General features: G+C 40.8%; 1 non-coding gene across 1 annotated transcript; it reads right to left on the reverse strand.

Annotated features, from left to right (window-relative positions):
* Positions 1-383: 383 nt before the first annotated feature.
* Positions 384-491, reverse strand: LOC112768867 (small nucleolar RNA R71). The gene has a single exon (XR_003186248.1). It is a non-coding gene; the product is annotated as a small nucleolar RNA R71 (small nucleolar RNA).
* Between the last annotated feature and the right edge of the window lie 5,818 nt (positions 492-6,309).

Below are 6,309 nucleotides of genomic sequence, written 5' to 3' on the forward strand. Positions count from 1 at the left end.
ATAATAATAATGTAAGGAAGATGCTTGGTGACTTTACTGCACCTAATTCCAATTTACATGGAAGAAGCATCTACATTCCTGCCATTGGAGCAAACAACTTTGAGCTGAAACCTCAATTGGTTTCTCTGATGCAGCAAAACTGCAAGTTTCATGGACTTCCATCTGAAGATCCTTTTCAGTTCTTAACTGAATTCTTGCAGATATGTGATACTGTTAAGACTAATGGAATAGATCCTGAAGTCTACAGGCTCATGCTTTTCCCTTTTGCTATAAGAGACAGAGCTAGATTATGGTTGGATTCTCAACCCAAAGACAGCCTGAACTCTTGGGATAAGCTGGTCACGGCTTTCTTAGCCAAGTACTTTCCTCCTCAAAAGCTGAGCAAGCTTAGAGCTGATGTTCAAACCTTCAGACAGAAAGAAGGTGAATACCTCTATGAAGCTTGGGAAAGATACAAATAGTTGACCAAAAAGTGTCCTTCTGACATGCTTTCAGAATGGACCATCCTGGATATATTCTATGATGGTTTATCTGAGCTATCAAAAATGTCACTGGACACTTCTGTAGGTGGATCCATTCACCTAAAGAAAACGCCTGCAGAAGCTCAAGAACTCATTGACATGGTTGCTAATAACCAGTTCATGTACACTTCTGAAAGGAATCCTGTGAATAATGGGACGCCTATGAAGAAGGGAGTTCTTGAAGTTGATACTCTGAATGCCATATTGGCTCAGAATAAAATATTGACTCAGCAAGTCAATATGATCTCTCAGAGTCTGCATGGAATGCAAGCTGCATCCAACAGTACTCAAGAGGCTTCTTATGAAGAAGAAGCTTATGATCCTGAGAACCCTGCAATAGCAGAGGTGAATTACTTAGGTGAACCTTATGGAAACACCTATAACTCATCATGGAGAAATCATCCGAATTTCTCATGGAAGGATCAAAAGCCTGAATAAGGCTTTAATATTGGTGGAAGAAACAGGTTTAACAATAATAAACCTTTTCCATCATCCACTCAGCAACAGACAGAGAACTCTGAACAAAATGCTTCTAATCTAGCAAATCTAGTCTCTGATCTATCCAAGGCCACTGTTAGTTTCATGAATGAAACAAGGTCTTCCATTAGAAATTTGGAAGCACAAGTGGGCCAGCTGAGTAAAAGGATCACTGAAATCCCTCCTAGTACTCTCCCAAGCAATACAGAAGAGAATCCAAAAGGAGAGTGCAAGGCCATTGACATAAGCACCATGGCCGAACCCAAAGAAGGAGAGGAGGACGTGAATCCCAAGGAGGAAGACCTCCTGGGACGTCCAGTGATCAATAAGGAGCTTCCCTCTGAGGAACCAAAGGACTCTGAGGCTCATCTAGAGACCATAGAAATTCCACTGAACCTCCTTATGCCCTTCATGAGCTCTGATGAGTACTCCTCTTCTGAAGAGAATGAGAATGTTACTGAAGAGCAAACTGCCAAGTTTCTTGGTGCAATCATGAAGCTGAATGCCAAATTATTTGGCATTGATGCTTGGGAAGTTGAACCTCCCTTGTTCATCAATGAACTAAGTGATCTGGATCAACTGACATTGCCTCAGAAGAGACAGGATCCTGGAAAGTTCATAATACCCTGTACCATAGGCACCATGATCTTTAAGGCTCTATGTGACCTTGGTTCAGGTATAAACCTCATGCCCCTCTCTGTAATAGAGAAACTGGGAATCTATGGGGTGCAAGCTGCTAAAATCTCATTAGAGATGGCAGACAGTTCAAGAAAACAGGCATATGAACAAGTAGAGGACGTGTCAGTAAAGGTTGAAGGCCTTTACATCCCTGCTGATTTCATAGTCCTAGATACTCGAAAGGAAGAGGATGAATCCATCATCCTAGGAAGACCCTTCCTGGCCATAGCAAGAGCTGTGATTGATGTTGACAGAGGTGAAATAGTCCTTCAATGGAATGAGGACTCCCTTGTGTTTAAAACTCAAGGATCTCCCTCTGCAACCATGGAGAGAAGCAGAAAAAGCTTATTTCAAAGCAGAGTCAACCAGAGCCCCCACAGTCAAACTCTAAGTTTGGTGTTGGGAGGCCACAACCAAACTCTAAGTTTGGTGTTGAACTCCCATATCCAAACTCTAAGTTTGGTGTTGGAGAGTCTCAACAAAGCTCTGCACATCTGTGAGGCTCCATGAGAGCCCACTGTCAAGCTATAGACATTAAAGAAGCGCTTGTTGGGAGGCAACCCAATTTCTATTTATCTAACTATATTTTTCTTAATTATATGTCTTTATAGGTTCATGATCATGTGAAGTCACAAAATAAACAAAAAAATCAAAAACGAAATCAAAAACAGCAGAAGAAAAATCACACCCTGGAGGAGCATCTGTCTGGCGTTCAGCGCCAGAACAGAGCATGGTTCTGGCGCTGAACACCCAAAATGGGTAGCTTCTGGGCGCTGAACGCCAGAACAGGCATGGTTCTGGCGTTCAACGCCAGAAATGGCACACAAATGGGCGTTGAACGCCCAAAATGGCCACCAACCTGGCGCTGAACGCCCAGAGTTGGGTGCGAAGGCATTTTTACATGTCTAATTGGTGCAGGGATGTAAATGCCTTGACACCTCAGGATCTGTGGACCCCACAGGATCATCTTAGGATCTGTGGACCCCACAGGATCATCTCAGGATCTGTGAACCCCACAGGATCCCCACATACCTCCACTCACTCTCTTCCCTCTTCTCAATCATCCTCTATTCCCAATAAACACTCTTCCCTATTAGCCCTCTACCACTCACATCCATACGCTCACTTACCTTCACCTCTTACCCACCCAATCCCACCCATATGGCCGAATACACTCATCCCTCCATCACCCCCATATCTTCTTCTTCTTCTTCTATTCTTTCTTCTTTTGCTCGAGGGCGAGCAACATTCTAAGTTTGGTGTGGTAAAAGCATAGCTTTTTTGTTTTTTTCCATAACCATTGATGGCACCTAAGGCCAGAGAAACCTCTAGAAAGAGGAAAGGAAAGACAAAAGCTTCCATCAAGGGTCTATAGCTCAGTGGTAGAACATTTGACTGCAAATCAAGAGATCCCTGAGATACCTCAGGGGATACATTTTCTTCCACACAATTATTGGAAGCAACTAAGGGTGGAACATCAAGAGCACTCCATCATCCTTCATGAAATCAGAGAAGATCTAAAAGCAATGAAGGAGGAGCAACAAAGACAAGGAAGAGACATAGAAGAGCTTAAGGACATCATTGGTTCCTCAAGAAGGAAACGCCTCCTTCACTAAGGTGGATTCATTCCTTGTTCTTATTTCTTCTATTTTTTGTTTTCTATGTTATGTGCTTATCTGTGTTTGTGTCTTCATTACATGATCATTAGTAGTTAGTAACTGTGTCTTAAAGTTATAAATGTCTTATGAATCCATCACCTCTCTTAAATGAAAAATGTTTTAATTCAAAAGAACAAGAAGTACATGAGTTTCGAATTTATCCTTGAACTTAGCTTAATTATATTGATGTGGTGACAATGCTTCTTGTTTTCTGAATGTATGCTTGAACAGTGCATATGTCTTTTGAAGTTGTTGTTTAAGAATGTTAAATATGTTGGCTCTTGAAAGAATGATGACTAGGAGACATGTTATTTGATAATCTGAAAAATCATAAAAATTATTCTTGAAGCAAGAAAAAGTAGCAAAGAACAAAGCTTGCAGAAAAAAAAAAGAAAAAAAAAGGGGTGAAGAAAAAAATAGAAAAAAAAAATAATAGAAAGAAAAAGAAAAAGCAAGCAGAAAAAGCCAATAACCCTTAAAACCAAAAGGCAAGGGCAAATAAAAAAAGGACCCCAAGGCTTTGAGCATCAGTGGATAGGAGGGCCTAAAGGAATAAAATCCTGGTCTAAGTGGCTAAACCAAGCTGTCCCTAACCATGTGCTTGTGGCGTGTAGGTGTCAAGTGAAAACTTGAGACTGAGCGGTTAAAGTCAAGGTCCAAAGCAAAAAAAAAAAAGAGTGTGCTTAAGAACCCTGGACACCTCTAATTGGGGACTTTAGCAAAGCTGAGTCACAATCTGAAAAGGTTCACCCAATTATGTGTCTGTGGCATTTATGTATCCGGTGGTAATACTGGAAAACAAAGTGCTTAGGGCCACGGCCAAGACTCATAAAGAAGCTGTGTTCAGGAATCATCATACTAAACTAGGAGAGTCAATAACACTATTCGAAATCTGAAGTTCCTATAGATGCCAATCATTCTGAACCTCAATGGATAAAGTAAGATGCCAAAACTATTCAAGAGGCAAAAAGCTATAAGTCCCGCTCATATGATTGGAGCTATGTTTCATTGATAGTTTGGAATTTATAGTATATTCTCTTCTTTTTATCCTATTTGATTTTCAGTTGCTTGGGGACAAGAAACAATTTAAGTTTGGTGTTGTGATGAGCGGATAATTTATACGCTTTTTGGCATTGTTTTTAGTATGTTTTTAGTAGGATCTAGTTACTTTTAGGGATGTTTTCATTATTTTTTATGTTAAATTCACATTTCTGGACTTTACTATGAGTTTGTGTGTTTTTCTGTGATTTTAGGTATTTTCTGGCTAAAATTGAGGGACTTAGCAGAAATCAGATTCAGAGGTTGAAGAAGGACTGCTGATGCTGTTGGATTCTGACCTCCCTGCGCTCAAAGTGAATTTTCTGGAGCTACAAAACTCAAAATGGCGCGCTTCCAATTGCGTTGGAAAGTAGACATCCAGGGCTTTCCAGCAATATATAATAGTCCATACTTTGGCCAAGAATAGATTACGTAAACTGGCGTTCAACACCAGCTTTCTACCCAAATCTGGCGTCCAGCGCCAGAAAAGGAACCAAAACCAGAGTTGAACGCCCAAACTGGCACAAAAGCTGGCGTTCAACTCCACAAGTGGCCTCTGCACGTGCAACACTTAAAGCTCAGCCCAAGCACATACCAAGTGGGCCCAGGAAGTGGATTTATGCATCAATTACTTACTCATGTAAACCCTAGTGACTAGTTTATTATAAATAGGACCTTTTACTAGTCTTTTTGATATCTTTGATCAGTTGTATGCTATCTTAGATCACAATAGGGGGCTTGCCATCTCGGCCATGCCTGGACCTTTCACTTATGTATTTTCAACGGTAGAGTTTCTACACTCCATAGATTACGGTGTGGAGCTCTGCTGTTCCTCAAAGATTAATGCAAAGTACTACTGTTTTCTATTCAATTCATCTTATTTCGCTTCTAAGATATCCATTCGCACCCAAGAACGTGATGAAGGTGATGATTATGTGTGACGCTCATCACCATCTCCCCTATGAACACGTGCCTGACAAACACTTTCGTTCTACATGAAATAAGCTAGAATGAATATCTCTTAGATCTCTTAACCGGAATCTTCGTGGCGTAAGCTAGAATGATGGCGGCATTCAAGAGAATCCGGAAAGTCTAAACCTTGTCTGTGGTATTCCGAGTAGGATTCAATGATTGAATGACTGTGACGAGCTTCAAACTCGCGATTGTTGGGCGTTAGTGACAGACGCAAAAGGAGGGTGAATCCTATTCCAGCATGATCGAGAACCGATAGATGAATAGCCGTGCCGTGACAGGGTGCGTGAGCACATTATTCACTGAGAGGAGGGGATGTAGCCACTGACAACGGTGATGCCCTTGCATAAAGCCAGCCATGGAAAGGAGTAAGACTAATTGGATGAAGATAGCAGGAAAGCAGAGGTTCAGAGGAACGAAAAGCATCTCCATTCGCTTATCTGAAATTCCTACCAATGATTTACATAAGTATCTCTATCCCTATTTTATTATATAATATTTGAATACACCATTATCACTTTATATCTGCCTGACTGAGATTTACAAGGTGACCATAGCTTGCTTCATACCAACAATCTCCGTGGGATTCGACCCTTACTCACGTAAGGTATTACTTGGACGACCCAGTGCACTTGCTGGTTAGTTGTATCGAAGTTGTGACATGTTATGAATGTGTAATCACGATTACGCGTACCAAGTTGCTCACGTGCTAGGAATAGTTTGAGCCTGGACATCACAATTTCATGCACCATACTACCATCCATCTGACTGCCTTGACGCAGCAGATCATCACATAATCATTCTCATTATCATCATTCATTATCATTCTCATTATTCATCATCACTTTCACATTCTTATGCAGTACCTCTTTCTTTCTCTGTTCAATCATGCTATACAAACTTTACATCTTTACTTTTACAACATCGTAACTCAAACCATTTCTCTTTATCACATTACTATTTTC

Source organism: Arachis hypogaea, chromosome 17 (genome assembly GCF_003086295.3).
Source record: "Arachis hypogaea cultivar Tifrunner chromosome 17, arahy.Tifrunner.gnm2.J5K5, whole genome shotgun sequence".
In the NCBI taxonomy this organism is placed as follows: Eukaryota; Viridiplantae; Streptophyta; class Magnoliopsida; order Fabales; family Fabaceae; genus Arachis; species Arachis hypogaea.